Genomic DNA, 19273 nt, shown 5'->3' on the forward strand with positions numbered 1-19273 from the left:
CGCCAAAATTAAACTCCGGAAAGCGGTTCTGTGCATAAGGCGATATCGTTAATGTTGTTGTTGTTGTAAGAACACGTTGTGTTCTTTCTTTTATATGTTTGGTTCTGCTGAATATCCAGATCCAAGAACTTTTCCACTAAGGTGAGTCCAGAGTGATCTGCGCATCTAAGTCGCATAAGTTTGGCTGGACAGTTGAATAGGAGATGTGTGTTACGTGGTCTCAGGTTACAATCAGGCATCAATCTTAACTCTGTAGGAGTTTGGGAGCTGCAATTGCCGAAAGGCAATTGAGCCAGAACTACTCTGGTTTGCCGGAGAAGGTCAAGTTCGAAAAGCGACATTCTAACAGATAACATAGTTGACAATACCAGACTGGGGCTGCATAATTTACCACAGACCTACCAATTGCTTTTTTCTTTTCTGAGGGGGGTGCTTAACCCACCCCAGAGGCTTTTCTACGCTTATGACTGTAGGCATTAAAAAATGGGGTTGAAGATCTTGTGACAGATATCTTCAAATTTCTGGCAGCGAAATAGGCGGAATAGGCTGCAAAAATGCTGGCAAAATTTGTAAGGTATCTAGCCAATTGAAGCTGCCATTACACGATCAGACATGTCATATGTACATTGGCCACCAAATGCGGATTTATGGCTTTTTCGTGATTTAAGTAAATCCCATTTTTGCTGGATTTATTTTTTAATCCCAAAAAAACCTGATTTAATGGCTGCAATAATTGATAAAAGTACAAAAATATGCAACTGTTTTCAAAAATTGTGTATGGATGTGTGTGATATGCACATTGGTGTATATGCATATACGCTTGTGTATGTCACTTAAATCCCCAAAAACGCAGTGTAAACGAATGGGATTTGTTTTTGGATTTATTTAAAACCATATCATAAAAATTTCAATGTAAACGTGCTATAATAAATGGATTTTAGAATAAATATGCAACTTTATCGATTAAATCGAGCTTTGACTTTATCGAACATACCTGTAGACACATGTCTATAAAAAAAATTACAATACATATGAGAATACATGCCGATTAGAGCGCGGTCTATACGTATTTAACGTGTATAAGACAAGTCTTTTGAATACAGAGAGTTGCATCTCCTATGACTTGTCTGATGGTGTAATAGGAGCATTAAAAAAGTGGTGTCGCTAAGCGGCGCGCCGATTAGACTTGTCATAAAAAAGGAGGATCCATTTCATTGAGCTAAAATTTAAATAGGACTGCACTCATTGATATGAGAGAAGTATCCCCTGTTGCTTAATAGAATGTATTCGGAAAATATGTATGTATGACGCTGTCAAATACTTCGATAGGTACAATCCCAAGAGGGCCATGCTATAACATAGGCTGGACTGATAAAAGTCACAGCAAATGTGAGGGGTGATGGCATGCAAAACAGTTGTTGTGCTATGCTGTCTTCTAAATTCATGCTGTTGCTCGGCAAATCGCTAGGAGAAGTCCTTCTATTTCTCGGGATGCTGGATAAATTGGTGGTTGAACAACATGGAGCATCTCTTTTTTGACTGAGGTCTTTTCATTCCTACTTCCAAGTTTCCAGAGTGGCTTCCCAGTAGACCACAGCTTGCTTAAACCGGTATCTAAGTTACATTGCTTCAAGTGTTCTAGCCACATATTCTGCTTATGTTCGTTGATCACTCTGTTAATTTAAGATTTACCTCGTTGATTCTGGGTTAGTGGGGTCCGTGCATCGAATCCCGAAGCCGGAAAATTGGGCCTCACTTTGGATATTCAAGCACAAAACAGGGGGTGTCGGCTCAATTAAGTGGGCATTGGTGTACTCTCTGGGGACGACAAGATCGGCCTTCTTCTGATGGATATGCGTCCGGCGCTTAGAGATTATGAAATCGGGTGGTCTGAGGATTTCTCGTTTCATAGTTACAAACCTCTACTTGATTATTTAGGGTAAGTATATGTGGCCCATCCAGGTTAGGTTAGGTTAGGTTTAAGTGGCAGTCTGCCACCGTCCATTGTGATACCACAGGAATAGAAGAAGGAAGATGCCTTCTAGTTCCTACCGTGGAACCATCCAGATCGCTTTGAAAAGTCCATTAACTTACGAATGTTCACATCCGCTACATCAGACAGGTTCTCAAAGAAATGAGAACTTAAAGTGAAACGTCTTCTAACTGCTAGTGAGGGTGTTCTATAGTCTCTTCTTATTCGATGTCCTCACAGCTTCTAAAAAAGTCGTTGCTGGCAACCTTCAGCCTGTCAGCATGTTTTCCGATTAGACAATGACCTGACCATGACAGACACAATGACTGAGATGTCTGTTCTAGCCAATGACAGCAAAGCGGTAGACCTCTTCAAGTCTGTGGCCTTCTAGCAGCTGTGCAACTTTTACGGGGCCCACCCTTTATTTTTTGTTTAATTATTTGCTCAAATATTAGCCATGCCCTAAGCCCTTATTTGGCTAATGGACTACGTTAAGTTTAACATTCAATAAAAATTATCATCAAGTTTAAATATTTAATAATGGATGAATGACTTACCACCCAGTTGAGACAGCTGCAATGAAAAAAAAAAATAATAATATTAATAAAAAAATAATTGAAAATCAGTAAATGAATTGAAGAATGAATGAAAACCCTTTGTGCAAAAAAAAAATCAATGTTTTCTTGAAACTCGTCTTTCAGCTGATCCCACAGCGATGACTTGGTTTTTTTTTTTTGATTCCTTAAAAGTTGAAACTTTTTGGTTGGTTTTATTTTACTTTGCTTTCAGTTTGAATTTTGCAATTTTTTACTCGTTTCGCTTTCTCTCTCTCACTCTCTCAAATTTCTTTTCACACCGATTGCAAAATCTCTGCCCAGTGGGGGTGAAATCATTGATGCCATAACAAAACATTTATAGTGGTTTGATTAACTTGACATCATCACCTTAGGTAACTGTAAATCTCATTCTCATATTCACCACTATACATACATACCATTATAATTACTACGGTTTAACATTAGCGATGCCCTAGCATGTTAAGGTTATAACATAGCGCTGATTAGAGAGAGACTAAACATGTTGGATGTACTCGTATGTTAATAGGCTTACAGGCTGTATGTGTGCTTTATGTTATCAAAAGATTGTAGGAAGTCACTTAGTTCGTCAAAAGAATGTTGATTATTTATTTATCTATTGGGTCAATGACCAAACAACCTTCCTACATTTTTATGGCTACAAGCAAAAAACCCACTTAGATGGAACTTTACAGCCCACCTTTGAGTCTTTCGAAAGTAGTTCATGTAACGTTTAGTAGATGAGTATGCAGTTTTGATACTTAAAGCCCCTGTTGACATGTTCACATATATACGAAGGAAAATAGACAGTTTTTTGCTTTTGTGGCAGAGTCTTAGAAATGAGTGTGGTATTTTAAAAATTGTATTTTTTTTTCTTTAAAATGACGCATGCTTTTGTTGTTCTTCATCGCCTTGTACAATTATAATTATGATGATCATGATATTCACTTTATAATTGCTTATTTCAAATGTAAACATTTTTCTCTTGGTCGGTCTATAAATAGGCTCATACATATGTATGTATATGCAATATGTACACAAAGAATATCCCACAACTCATTGACATGTATGTATGCTATGAGGTATACAAAGTCCATTTATATATATATATATGTTTATATACAACTGTTTGTGTAAACATACCTTTCAATAGCGCCTTTAAAGTGAATGTGCGTGAATGTACCTCCGCTCAAGCATTCCGGTCCATTTATCCACGTAAATTCAACACATTCAATGTTAAAAGAGCGAACAGATTGCTTAATTTTCTCCTAAATTTTTGTTTAAATACAACGTAAAAACGCAAATGAAAGGAAAATGAAAGATTTTAATTCTTTGTTTTCTTGTGTCTCCGTTCGAGTGCTCGTGCAAAGATGTTCGATGGCCAATAACACAGGTCTACAAGGTTTTTTTTTCGCTCAAATTCAAATATGTTCAGCTGAATAGAAAATAAGAGCCGACACTCATTTAATTAAAAGAGAAGATCAAAATAAAAGTAAGAGAGCAACTTTCACAGTTATAGATGTCGCTTTTCTAAGTTATTTTGATTAAAAGCAAGCAGTGCTGCCGAAGTGAAGCAAACATAATCAAAACCCATGGCGACTCTCATTCATGCCATTCACTTGGTAATGTCCAGAAACCAGAAACCTCAATTGATCAATTATCATCCTGATGGCAGCGTCAGCTAATAAACCATGTTTGAGAAGCAAACTATTTAAAGATATTGGAAACTGCAAATCTATGCTTAGAAGTAGCTCCTACTTTAGGGTCTAGAGTACCAACCCTAAACGGCTTTCACGAAAACAACTGTCACATTACACGATTCAAACTCAAAATTTTTTCGAAGTTACTTTTTAGTTTTTAAAGCGCACAACAAGCCAATTACTGGCTTAGGTATACATATGTTCATCAGGGCATGGGGTCGATTAATATCCGCATCCTCTTTTCAATCTAACCCAACCTATGAGAATACATGCCGATTAGAGCTTATGAATACAGAAAGTGATAGCTCATATGGCATGTCTGATCGTGTAATTGCGGCTTAATCTTTATCTTTTTGTAAGCTAATGGCTTCAAATCCTGTGTTTTTTTGCAGGATTTACCATACATCTCATTTTTGCAGGATTTATTTTTAAATCCCAAATAAAGCCGATAGAAGTACCAAAATATGGAACTATTTTCAAGAATTGTGTATGGAAGTGTGTGATCTGTATACAATTTCGTGCTCTACTCCCCCATACCTTTAATTTGTGCCCCACATTGACATGGTCGGTAAATATGTCCGATTTAGTGGTGTTTTGCGGAATAGGTAGGGTGGTGCCCCAAACACTTAGCCATGAAAATATATCAAAATCGTGCTCTACTCTAAAATATAATTTATTTGAAATTGAATATCAAATTCGTTTTCTAATATCAAATGCTTTTCATTTAAATCCCTTATTGCAAAAGTCTCTTTAAGACCCAAATTGTCATGGTGAACAAATACGTCCTATTTGGGATTTCTTATGGGGGTGGGACGTCCCCTAGACAGTCTGTCCCGAATGTTGATATCAGATTCGTGCCATACTCCCAAATACCTTTCATTTGAGCCCCATATTTCCATAGTCGGCAATTATGTCCAGTTTTGTGGGTGGGACGGCCACTCAGTGGCACGGCCCTGAAAATTTTTATCAAATTCGTGTTCTACTCTAAAATACCTTTTATTTGTGCCCCATATTGCAATGGTCAGCAAATAAAGTCCTTTTTGGGTGGTGTTATGGATGTGGGGTGGTCCCATAGATACTTTCCCGAATATTGATATCAAATTCGTGTTAAACTCCCAAAGACCTTTCATTTGAGCCCCATATTGCTATGTTCGTAAATTTGTCCTCTTTGGGGGATGTTTTTAGGGAGGGACGGCCTCCGAAATACTTGGTCCCACATTTGGATATCAGATTCGTATTCTACACTCAAATAGCTTTTATTTAAGCCCCATATTGCCATGGTCAGTAAATAAGTCATGTTTGGCAAAAGGATGGACCCCCAGAAACTTGATCCCACATTTGGATATCAAATTCGTATTGTACTCGTAAATACCTTTCATTTAAGTCCCAGATTCTTATGGTGGGTAAATATGTTCGATTTAGGGGTGTTTTGGGGGTTGGGGTGGTCCTCCAAACACTTGGTCCGACAATTTGATATCAGATACGTTTTCTAATCTTAAATACCTTTCATTTGATTACCATATTGTCGTGATTGGCCTATATATATAGGTTTAGGGGGAAGGGCGGCCCCTAGGTACCCCATCCGAAATTTGGATACTAAATTTTTGTTTTTAGGTTACTATAAGAGAGCACCCATCTCCGAGATCTGGCGTTTCTGAAAATTATGGTAAAGGGGGGGTCCGTACCCTATTTTTACCACGGGATGATTATGGACCATCTGTGGAAATTTCAAGAAAATCGGTTCGGCCGTTTTTGAGTCTGTTAGAAACACACAAACAGCCCACTTGGTATTTCTATTAGAGTTTTGGTCTTCCCTTTTTGCGAATTCTATTATGGTCGCCTTCTGACAACAGGATATAGCCAACGCAACCGTGGTATTTCTATACGTTCAACTATGCTAACGTCGCACAGTGAAGGAAAATCGAAAAAAAAAACTAGTAAAAGATATGCCGTGTGAGAACGGGTTAGTTTGTGAGCGAAATTTCAAGGTCCATGGTTGTCTCATTTGGTCTTATTATACCCACCACTATGGGATGGGGGTATACTAATCTAGTCATTCCGTTTGTAACACCTCGAGATGTTGATCTGCGACCCCAAATCTGTGGATCGTCTCGACATTCTGTGTCTACTCGTATCTAGCCATGTCCATCCGTCCATCATTCCAAGTATGATTCGAATCGATCTATAAACAGATATAGCCCATCGATCTATAAAAAGATATAGACTTGAGTTATGACTTTCAACATCCATGCCAAGTATGATTCGAATCGGTCTGTAAACACATAAAGCTCCCATATAAACCGATGCACGAAATTTATTTCTTCTGCCCTTAAAAGTTTCAATTTTCTTCCGATTCGGCTGAAACTTGGAACAAAGATTTGAGTAATGGCTTTCAACATTCATGTTAGGTATAAACCGATCCCCCGATTTGACTTTTTGTGCCCTTAGAAGCCTCAGTTTTCATTCTTTTAAGATCCATGCCAAGTAAGATCCAAATCGGTCTATAAACAGATATAACCCCCATAAAAACCGATCTCCGGATTAAAATTCTTAGGCGCTTAGAAACCTTAATTTTCGTCCGATTTGGCCGAAATATGGAACAAAGACTCTAGTTATGACTTGCAACATCCATGCCAAGTATGATCCGAATGGGTCCGTAAACAGATATAGCCCATATATAAACCGATCCCCGGATTTGACTTCTTGTGCCCTTAGAAGCCACAATTTTCATGCTGTTTGGCTGAATTTTGGAACAAAGACTTGAGTTATGACTTTCAACATCCATATTAAGTATGATTCTAATCGGTATATAAACAGATATAGCCCCCATACAAATCGATCTCCGGATTTGAATTCTTGAGCCCTTAGAAGCCTCAATTTTCATGCTATTTGGCTGAAATTTCCAACCAAGACTTGAGTTATGATTTCCAAGATGTCCATGTCCATGTGATCCATGCCAAGAATGATCCAAATCGAAAATTCAAATTGAAAAAAATTTGAAGAAAAAATCGAACCGCAAACGAAGATTTGGCAGCCCCAACAAATTTTAGAAATACCGAGGTGACCAATATAAGGGGCTTGCCAAAAGGTGCCCGAACAACCAAGTGCCTTGAAATTTGCACACGATCTTACCAATACCTCACCTCACCGCTAACCATTCTAAAACTCAAAGAGATATCTCTACCCGTTCTCACACGTCATATTTTTTACTCTATTTTGGGGTTTTATCCCATTGTGTGTCCTTGTTCCTTCCCCAAGCCATAGAATATCAGACACACCCTTCTATAGAGACGACATTGGTAGTCTGAAAAAATATACAGAAAGTGTCTTAGGGAGCCACACAATGACGGTATTTAGGGCATAACATCAAGGCAGAATGAGGTCAAAACAACAGTTATTTAGGTTAAGAATAATAAAGCAGTGGAAGCAGAGGGTTTGCCAGTTGCTGTATACTAAATTTTGTTGCACTTCAACTTTTTACAACATTTAATTTTGTTGTTTTGTGTAACACTTTCTTCCACATCCACCCAACAATGGCAACAATAAATTTTTGTACAATCATTTTGGTTTTCGGTATAATTTTTTGTTTATTCCCCTTTAGCCACCGCGAGCATATTTAAACAATTTAAATGTTTCTTTGCGCCTTTATTGTTTTGCCATTGAAATAGTTTTCTTGTTATACATTAAAAAGTTTTTGAATTTTTTTCGTCGAAAAACTTAGAAAAACTAAAAGTAGAAAACCCATAGAGGGCCAGAGTAAAGTCAAAACAAGACAGACAGTAAAGTGCGTGTGTGTGTGTGTGCGTGTGTGCGTCACAATTACAGAGGCGGTACCCCTAAAATGAGGCATCATTCAACACAGCTACATATTTCTGTTTATTTGTTTTTGTTTTTTTCGTTTTTTCGTTTTGTAAAGTTATGGAATCCATACCCAAAAAATTTCTATGTGTCTCTCTATGTATCTTTCTTTGAAATAGAAAAAAAAGTCTATGACCGCATAATTGAATACAATTCAATTACGAATGACCGCACTGTAACAACAACAATAACAACAACAACAAACCACAGACCAACTATGCCTCATAAGCAATTTAATGTAATTTTAAGCTTAAATGTAAGAAAGAAATATAAAAAGAAAATCTTAAGTTTATATTTCGTATGAAAGTTTTGAGTGCTTTTTATTTATTAACATTCCACTCCTTTCCATATTTGATTAATTATAATCGGTTCTAATACAAAATGCGGATGAATAATTTGTATCCTGATCACTTATACGCCCCGAGTTACGTTTTTTATTATATAAAAATTTTAAATATATTATTCCTTCATGGGCTTCTCTATTGTGTCCTATAAAATAGCTCCCATATAAACCGATCTTCCGATTTGATTCTTGAGCCCCTGGAAGCCTGAATTTTCATCCGATTTGGCTGAAACTTTGGACATAGTGTTATGTTATGACTTCCAACAACTGTACCAAGTAAGGCCCAAATAGGCCTACAACCTGATATATCTCCCATATAAACCGATCTCCCGATTTGACTTCCTGAGCTCCTAAAAGCCTCAAGGTTCGTGCGATCTGGCTGAAACTTTGCACATAATGTTTCGTTATGATTTCAAATAACACTGCCCAGTACGGTCCAAATCGGTCAAGGTCCTGATATAGCTCCCATATAAACCGATCTCCCGATTTGACTTCTTGAGCACTTGGAAGCCTCAATATTCTGTTATGACTCTCAACAACTACGCCAAGTACGGTCCAAATCGGTCTATCACCAGATATAGCTTCTATATTATAGCAGAATCCATGGTGGTGGTTCCCAAGATTCGACCCGACCGAACTTAGAACGCTTTTACTTGTTTTATGATGTTCTCGTCAGGATTTGATCCCTGGCGTTCAGCATCAGGCGGACATGCTAACTCTGCGTTACTGTCGCCTCCAATGACTTTATCTAGCTAATGACTTAACCTTGCATAAATTTGCCTAACATAAGACCGTTACGTAACCCGAGGAGTTGATGTCCCATAGGATAGGTTAGGTTAGATTAGACTCACTAAGACGTTAACGTCCATTGTGAACCACAGGAACAAAAGAAGGAAGATGCCTTCTAGTTCCTACCGTTGAACCATCCAGATCGCTTTAAAAAGCCCAACAAATTTCGATCGTTCACATCCGCTAAATCAGACAGGTTCTCAAAGAAATTGTGAATCTAAATTGGAACTCCTTCTGACTGCCAGAGCGGAACACCCACACAGAACCTGTTCTATTGGGTTGCCCAAAAAGTAATTGCGGATTTTTTAAAAGAAAGTAAATGCATTTTTAATAAAACTTAGAATGAACTTTAATCAAATATACTTTTTTTACACTTATTTTCTAAAGCAAGCTAAAAGTTACAGCTGATAACTGACAGAAGAAAGAATGCAATTACAGAGTCACAAGCTGTGAAAAAATTTGTCAACGCCGACTATACGAAAAATCCGCAATTACTTTTTGGGAAACCCAATATAGTCTCTTCTTCTTCGATGTACTCACAGCTGCTGCAAAACTCGTTACTGGCAACTTTCAATCTGTCAGTATGTTTTCCGATTAGACAGTGATCATGCGATCATGACGGACACAATGACTGAGACGTCTTTTCTAGCCAGTGACAGCAAAGCGGTAAACCTTTTCAAGTCTAGATTAGGCCAAATAGTTTTGGAATGCTCACAGCCACCTCTTTGTAACCATCTATCATTCGTTGCCCTTCTGGCCGCATCCTGAAATCGTAGCTTACATGCCGCTAGAGGCATACTCACTGATTCCAGTTTCCCTGAAATGTGTAAGGTAGTTCCTAGTCTCGCAAGCTCGTCCGCCTTACAATTCCCTGGGATATCTCTAAGTACAGTTGAATTTTGAACTGCGCAGCAATCTCGTTGGGAGATCTGTGACATTCGAGGGCGATTTTTGTGTTCAGAAATACGATCTCCAGGGAATTAACGACTGTCTGAGAAGATATTTATGCCAATCGTCGTTATGAGATTATATCGTAGCCATTCCACACTCTAAGATGTGTATCTACCAGCCTCTCAGCATAAGGGATGACAGAGTAATAGGACGAAAATCTTTACCTTCGTGTGGTAAGGTTTTCCTGCTCCATCCCACAGGTATATATGACATTATGATACAAGCAGAATATATCTCAAGGAACCAGTCTATCAGATATAGCTTGTAATTCAACCGGTTATACATCATCAGGGCCTGGCGACTTAAAGGAGTTAAAGGATTATCCCCAAATAATCTTTGACAGTGGCTTTCGAGTTTTTCTTCAGCCCTTCCTTAGACCAACCAGCAGTGGGGTCCACCATGGCGGTCGTTGTTTGCTCCTTGGCTTGGCACTAGGACATGCTGGCACAAGCGAGTCATTTCATTGTCATTGAACCATTTTCGGCATAATTTTTGCTTGTTTTATTGGTTTCAATGATTCGTGATAAAAAATAATAATAAGTGCAGATACATCAACAATTTTTTTTATGGAAACAAAAACATTTGATTGTTGTCAAATTTCGCAAAACAATTAAAAATGTCCCCGACTATTCCGAAAGCAGAATAGAATACATAGAGTTGTAAAATGTTAAACGCTCTTTTTGGAATCTTAGCTTCAAAACAACGTACCAGCCCTTAATTAAATCAGGCTTTTCATTCCTTATTATAAACCGATTTCCCTATGATAAATAAATACATAAGAACTACACTTTTCCTGAGATACAATTCTTTCTCCTCATTTAGCAAATATTTCAAGAAATTCATCATCATTGCCATATCTACCACCAATACAGTTTTATGGCACTGTTGAAAGTTAAACAAAACAAATGGAGAAATAAACCAACCATATTGATGAATGTGTTTATTATACTCGTACATGTATGCGAATTGTTATTTTGTGTGTATAAATGCGTTTGTTCATTAAGTTAATAACATGATTTTGTGGTTGGTAGGAGATATCAAACATGATTTCTAAATGAAATTAAATCCAATCATTTCGATATCAATGAATTATGTCACTCACACAAGTTGAGTGTCAAGACTTTCACGAATCTCAATTAGACTTTCGTGTTTCGCATATTCTGATTATGTTATACATACATATATTGGGTGAAACTAGAAACATGTTTAGACACACACACACACAAGTGCGCTTGATCTATTTGAGTTCTAAAAAACGTCTTTTCTGAGGTTAATTGCAGCCAGGGTTGCCATTTTGTTTGTGAGTTTTGAATAACACCATTAAATAGATTTTGTGTAAAAAATCATTAGAAAGGTGACTTGGGGATTTTGGATACCAAGCAATGTTGTTGTAGCCACACGTTGCAAGTATATCTATTCTTCTTCTGTCTTCCTAGTTCATTCTTCTTGCCGAGATCATCCAGACCAAACAATGGTGGTGGCTCGGTACGTTGGAAGTTCGAGTAGTTATCTCGACAGCAGCTCAGGGGAAACTCTTTGGTTAGAATTTCACAGTAGTCCTTAACCCTAAGGATCTTTATCTCCCCGTGTTGGTGCTCGCAATTTAATGATGGTCCTTAGTGCCGCATTCTGACAGCTTTGTAGGTTTCACCAGCGTGTTTCGCACACCCCCGCGGTCCATACCGGGATCGTTTACCCATTGACATTGTATATCTTGCATTCTGGTGTAATCCGTTGTCCAAACCATGCAATGGTTTTGATTGGTTTTAACTTGGCAAAACCCAGGCTTATCTTGGTATTCCTTCATCTCAACGGTGGACACCGTGATGTCACCTGTGATAGCTATATTTAAGATCTGTTGAAGGTAGTGAGCTTAAATTGCCGAGAGTTCACCCATAGATCTATAAAAAGTAGGGTTGAGGCGACGGGTTGGCAGTCCATCACTCGGCAATGGAAAATATTAAATAAAAACAAGTAAAAGCGTGCTATGTTCGGCCGGGCCGAATCTTATATACCCTCCACCATGGATCGCATTTGTCGAGTTCTTTTCCCTATAGAGTCACAAGAAGTCAAGATCCCAGATCGGTTCATATGGAAGCTATATCAGGTTATGGGCCGATTTGAACCGTACTTAGCACAGTTGTTGGAACCCATAACAAAACACTTCATGCTAAATTTCAGCCAACTCGGATAAGAATTGCGCCCTCTAGATACTCAAGAATTCAAGACCCAAGATCGGTTTATATGGCAGCTATATCAAAACATGAACCGATTTGGCTCATTTACAATCGGAACCAACCTACACTGATAAGAAGTATTTGTGCAACATTTCAAGTGCTTAGCTGAACTCTTTCGAAAGTTAGCGTTCTTTCGACAGATGGACGGATGGACGGACATGACGACGCATATTTCGAGGTGTTACAAACGGAATGACGAAATTAGTATACCCCCCATCCTATGCTGGAGGGTATAAAAATGTGTTTTCATATAAAATTCCATACAAAAAGTACAATGTGTGGACCTTTTACTTTGTACAAGGGCAACGGATGACTCAACAGTCGGAGGGTTAAGATTGTTTCATAAATTATGAGGCAATATCCCACTAAACGAAAAAATTTCTCGAAAACGGAACATTGTACCAACCTTAATGCTGGCGACATTTGTAAGACACTATGTCATATAAAATCTTCTCCCCAAAGAAGTGTCGCATTGCGGCACGCCCTTAAGTTGGAACTTGAATCGGACAGCACTTCATGGAATGTTTATGATCAAATTTGCAACCCATAGTTTTCACTACACAAAGCCCTAAGTATGACGTAGGAGTACAAATAATAAGGATGACTATCTAAGTTTAATACCATTGTATCTTATTCCCGCAATCACAAAACCATTTTATTTGCGAAAATTTTCCGTTTATTATTACTTTTGTTGTTTCCTAAAACACTCAACAGTTCGGCCGCGATATATATTCTTAATTCTCTAACATGTGTGTATATTGATATGCGTAGTAGATTCCGTCTATAGTATTTTCGCATAAATATTGATCGTAAAAAAGTTGTTTTTGGCAACACTGTTTGCCCCTGGCTTTTATACTCGCACACGCTCGTATCATAATTCCCAGCAAATGTAGGTGTAGCAACAAAAGCACAAACAACAAAGATATTGTTATTGAGAACATACAATTTTAACGATCAGATTAATTATTTATTACATCACCCTAAATAGCAACAGGCCAATCCATACTGTACTTTAGTTGTTGTTGTTATTGTGTTACAATGCATTCATTGATCTTCAATAACATAGTTTGTACAGCAAGTCTCTGTGTGCCCATGGCTATTATCGTATTTATCTATTATTAAGAAATTAAAGCAATTACACATTGTGTGTGTAGGTATGTTTGTTGTATGTGGTTCTATGGGAGGATTTATACAATACAATTTTTTTCCCCAAATGTCCATCAAATGGATTTATAATTTTCAAGCATCTAGCATCTTTCAACAACCACACACATGATGAAGAGGTGAAATAACAACAACAGCAAAAAGCCAAAGGCAATTTAAAGAGCAGTCATTTCTCAACAATACCAGTAGTCATCTCTCAATAATAACATTAGCTGTCTTGAAGCATTAATAACAGAGAGAGTAAAATGTTTTGCGCTCAATGTAAAATTTAACTGGCAGAATGAGTATGAGAGTTAAACTGACTCATCCTGCATTATACCGACGGTCATGTGTATAACAGTTAAAGAGTTTTTTTTTAGCAAAAATCATTTTAAATTGCGATCTGTTTTCAAAATGACTTTTCAAATCGATACAAAATAAATTAAAAACTAGCTCTTTAAATTAAAATGAATAATACATTTTTATCCAGAGTTTTAATGGTTCAATTAAAAAGTAGTCTAATCACACTGCTGACAATTCTATGAATATTTAAAACAGACGAAATCAGTAACAATGTGAACATGGAGAAATATAAGTATAATTAGAATACAAAAGTAAATTGATATTAAAAAAGTTAATTAATCTATTAAATAATTAGCATGATTTTACCTTTTGCTGTATGAAAGAGATAGAGTTTACCTTACCACAATTTTTAACAAGGCACACTTGTGAGATAGGTGTATCGAGATTTAGATGACATTTTTATAGCCCCAAACAAACACGAAGTTATACCAAGTTCACATACCATTGTGTCAAACAAATGACAGCTACATGATATTTGCTTTTTTGACAGTTCATTATATTGTAAACAACTTCCAAAAGCAAACATATTAAGTGTGCACGGAACGTTTTTCAAGTTGAGCCAACATGATATAAAAATGAGTTTTAGTCGCATTTTTGTTCATTGTGGCCTCCGCGTTTTTATACCCTCTACCATAGGATGGGGGTATACTAATTTCGTCATTCCGTTTGTAACACCTCGTAATATAAGGCTAAGACCACATAAAGTATATATATTTTTTATCAACCGTCCGTCCGTCTGTCGAAAGCACGCTAACTTTCGAAGAAGTTAAGCTAGACGCTTGACACTATTTCACAAATACTTCTTATTAGTGTAGATCGGTTGGGATTGTTAATGAGCCAAAACGGTCTATATTTTGATATAACTGCCATATAAACCGATCTTGGGTGTTGACTTCTTGAGCCACTAGAGGCCGCAATTCTTAACCGATTTGGCTGAAATTTTGCATGAAGTGTTTAGTTATGGCTTCCAACAACTTGTTAAGTACGGTTGAAATTGGTCCATAACCTGATATAGCTGCCCTATATACCGATCTTGGATCTTGACTTCTTGAGCCAATAGAGGGCGCAATTCTTATCCGATTTGGCTGTAATTTCGCTTAAAGTATTTTGTTGTGACTTCCAACAACTGCGATAAACATGGTTCAAATCGATCCATAACCTGATATAGCTGCTATTTAAACCGATCTCGGATCTTGACTTCTTGAGCCAATAGAAGGCGCAATTTTTATCCGATTTGGCTGAAATTTCGCTTAAAGTATTTTGTTGGGACTTCCAACAACTGCGATAAATATGGTTCAAATAGATCCATAACCTGATACAGCTGCCATTTAAACCAATCTGGGATCTTGACTTCTTGAGCTTCCAGAGGGCGTAATTGTTATCCGATTTGGCTGAAATTTTTTACAACGGCTTCTCCCACGACCTTCAACATACGTGTCATATATGGTCCGAATCGGTCTTTAGACTGATTCACCTCCCATATATACCGATCTCTCTATTTTACTGCGTGATCCCCTAAAGGGCGCAATTCTTACTCGAATTGGCCAAAATTTTACACAATGACTTCTATGGTCTCAATTCAATTCAATTATGGTCCGAATCGGACCATAACTTGATATAGCTCCAATATTAAAACAATTATTTTCTTTTATTCTTTATTTGCCTAAAAGGAGATATCGGGAAAAGAACTCGACAAACGCCCGGCCAAACTTATCACGTTTTTACTTGTTATTTGCTAAAATTTTATAAAATTAATCTCCATTTTAAAATTTTGTTTACTAGTGTAATTGATCACTAATAAAAATGCCACTATGAAAAATCTTTCGAAATTTATGCCAAAGATTTCATGGAATTTGTACAAGCTTTGCAATATACTCGTGGATTCAGCATTCTCAAAATATTTCTGTAGAATGGGCATCTGTTTTTATTGCGCCGAATCTGTTGCATTCGACATCTTTTGCCCAAATGGAATTTATTTATTTCAAAATAATTCTGTTTATTTACAGCCTGTCAGATTTCAACCTGAAAACGAGCCATAAAATTGAAAAGCTGTCAATATGAGTTATGCTTTGTTAGTGAGTGAGTGAGTCAATGCGTTTACCAATATGAGATGTAACACTCTGAGGTGAAATATTAAGTGTTTGTATGTGTGCATGCATGTTTATTATGTAAATCATAACAAGCCATTGGTTCTTACGACATTAGGTTTCTTTGGTTTATGGCATTTTGAGGATTTTTTTGGTTTCCACTTCGTATTATTACAACCAGAGACAATGACATTTATCACACATAATGCTCTGTCATTGACAGCGAGAACAACAACAACAAGTGTTCGTGTGACGCGTGTGTCAACTTGAAATATTTAAATTATTTTCTATTTCTAGAATTTAAGGCTATTAATGTTATAATTATTATTACTAAATAGACAGACCTACAAAGTGGTACAGACTCTGTACTAAAGAGAGTGTAGACCATTTCAGTAAATATATATATGTGTGTGTGTGTGCCTCTTTTGTTTAGTTAATAGTTTTCACGCTTCATGTCACGGTTAACAAAAGTGTGAGCACACTCTGAATTTACTGAAGTGTTTCAAACCAAATTAAACTGTTTTGCTTTATTAACAGCTACCTTTGTTTTCTATGTGCGTTTGTGTGTTTTATTTTTAATTTTAATCGTTTTCCAACTATTATTCAATTACAAATGTTTTTGTTTTGTATTGCAAGAATTTCATTTACAATTTATGCAAGCGGTAGTGACTATAATATCCTCATCATCACACCACCACCATTACTTATGAACAATAGAAATGCGAACCATTTAAATGGAATAAAAGTTACAGTAGCACACGTAAAAACATTAAGTTGGGTCCAATTTCATGAAACCCCAAAAACCGCACCCACACCCTCAGCAGAATAATTTCTGTGTTTTATTTTAGTACTGATAAGCCATGAAAGGCAAAAAAAAAGTTACCAGTGCAAGTCTGTTTGTTTGCCTTGAAATATTTGTAAAATTTATAACTAAAATCTGCAAAACATGTGTGTGCAAGGCAGTTAAATAAAATTTATTAAGGTTTGTGCACGTAATTGTATAAATAATTGGTTTTTATTTTAAATTGCCATTCACAATAGAGGTATTTATGCAAGTGGCCATCGGTCTATATGGGGGCTATTTCAAGATATGGTTCGATATAGCCCATCCCCAAATCTAATCTGCTTATGGACAAAAAAGAATCTGTGCAAAGTTTAGGCTCAATATCTCTATTTTACAGACGGCCGGACATGATTAGATCAAGAATATATACTTTATAGTATCGAAAATGGAAATTTCGATGTGTTGCAAACAGAACGACAAAGATAACATACCCCTATCCTTCGGTGGTGCGAATAAAAATTTCCCAACTTTAAAGAGAAGAGCCACAGATCTTTTTAATAGAAAAAAAGACGGTTCTTTTCCAATACCGCTCAGTATTATTTTGTCCGCGTCATTGGCAAAGATTTTTAATACCATTTGATATCAATTCAATCTCAGACAAAGGTCGCTATTGAGAATTGACGGCGTTACATTTATATTCTTGTCATCGAAGGCGGTGAAAATGGACATAGTACAAATTCTAAGGACATTCTACATCAAAAACATAATAGTCTCTTGTTCGGAAAAGAAGCTGTGTTTATGTATTCATATGAAAACCACTTCTGGGAATCAATGTATATGAAATCAAGAATGGTCACGGTGTAACATTACTTTTTGTAATTATTAATATAAATAATCAAAATAGAATTAAATTAAAAATATTTTCAATGTTTTTTTTTGATTCAGTAATCAACAACGGTTTGGTACTAAAACCAATAACGGTGTGGTGCTAAAACCAATAACTGATTGTTATTGAAACCAATACCAGTTCGCTAATAAGGCTAGTACCAAACGGTACTAATTAGTTTGTGCTTCATCCATACTTTCCGCTATTGTTTTTGTATCATACGGGGTTGCTTTACTATCAATACCGTATGGTACTAAAATGAGCACGTTTGGTATCATCTTTTCTCTGGATGTAGCTGTTCTTTACCAATACATGTGTTTATTTTTTGTAGTGATTAATATTTGTCTATACATTTACAATTGGTTGATTTTACAATTGTTTGATTTCTATACATTTTATTTTTTTTTTAATATTCAATTTTCATTTCGTTTTAACCCATTTCAATGTCCATTTGGTGTATATGTTAATATGATCCCTCAATCCCCATAATTTATTTGCCATTTTTTTGTTGCGCTTCATTTTCGTTTTTTTGCAATTCGTTACGACACCAACATTCAGCGACAGTTTAAGTTCCATTTTAATTACGCTCGTTTTGTTTTCATTGCTGTTCGCATTTCATGTAGCTTATTTTTATAATTTTATTTTGTTTACCCTACTTTGGAAAACAAAGGTTTTAATAGCTGTAATGGGTTTGTATCTTTACTTAGGCTGTACGAAATCTGGAGATTGAGAATGTGAAATGTTAATCCATAAGGTCTCATTTGGACTTCACTGACCAAATCTCCCAGAGCAATTATGCATAGCAACAACATTTTTGAACAGATGTAAGTTACACTAGGGCGCCCCGGTAGCCGAGTTGGTAGCGTGCTTTGATTACCAGTGCAGAGGTAGTGGGTTCGATTCCCGCCAGAAGCCTTGATCTGTCGCTACCTAACTTAAACTAAGTTACACTTACATGGGTATATAGTGAGCATAACGGCCTATATCCTAATGATAGACTAAAGGCCAAAACAGAATGAGCGCGTTGAGCGTTGGGTTCAAAAATGCCACTCTGCAAACAAATCCCACAAAAACCATGCGCAAAAATTAAAGAATTTTCAACTTTGACGACTGAAATTCAGCGTCATTCCATGTTGCAATACATGAAATAGTGTTTTCAGAGGTCAAAGTTAAAAATTGATTTACTTTTAAGCCTAGTACTGACTTCATTCATAGCGAAAATACCTATAAAATGTTTGCAAAGTCCAACGGACTCTTTTCTTTGTCAGAACACAAACAGAAGCCAAACAACAGCACACAACAACGACAACAGTATTGAAGCAGAGTTGATTCGACCTGTTTCGTGAGCATTTAATTACATTTGCAATCAAAGCCTAGTACTGATTTCGAATTTTCGCCCGAACAAGTGTCAAAACGCACTATAAAAAATGGTGACTAAGAAAACGCGAACACACTCCAAAGAAATGGTACTTAGTTCTTTGAGCAAAATACCAGCGACATGTCGGTGCACCAACACGAATTTCGATTCATTTAATTGCAAAAGTAATTAATTGCTCACGAACTGAGTCACAAGCAGCTCTGTTTC

The sequence above is a fragment of the Stomoxys calcitrans genome, chromosome 2 (genome assembly GCF_963082655.1).
Source record: "Stomoxys calcitrans chromosome 2, idStoCalc2.1, whole genome shotgun sequence".
In the NCBI taxonomy this organism is placed as follows: domain Eukaryota; kingdom Metazoa; phylum Arthropoda; class Insecta; order Diptera; family Muscidae; genus Stomoxys; species Stomoxys calcitrans.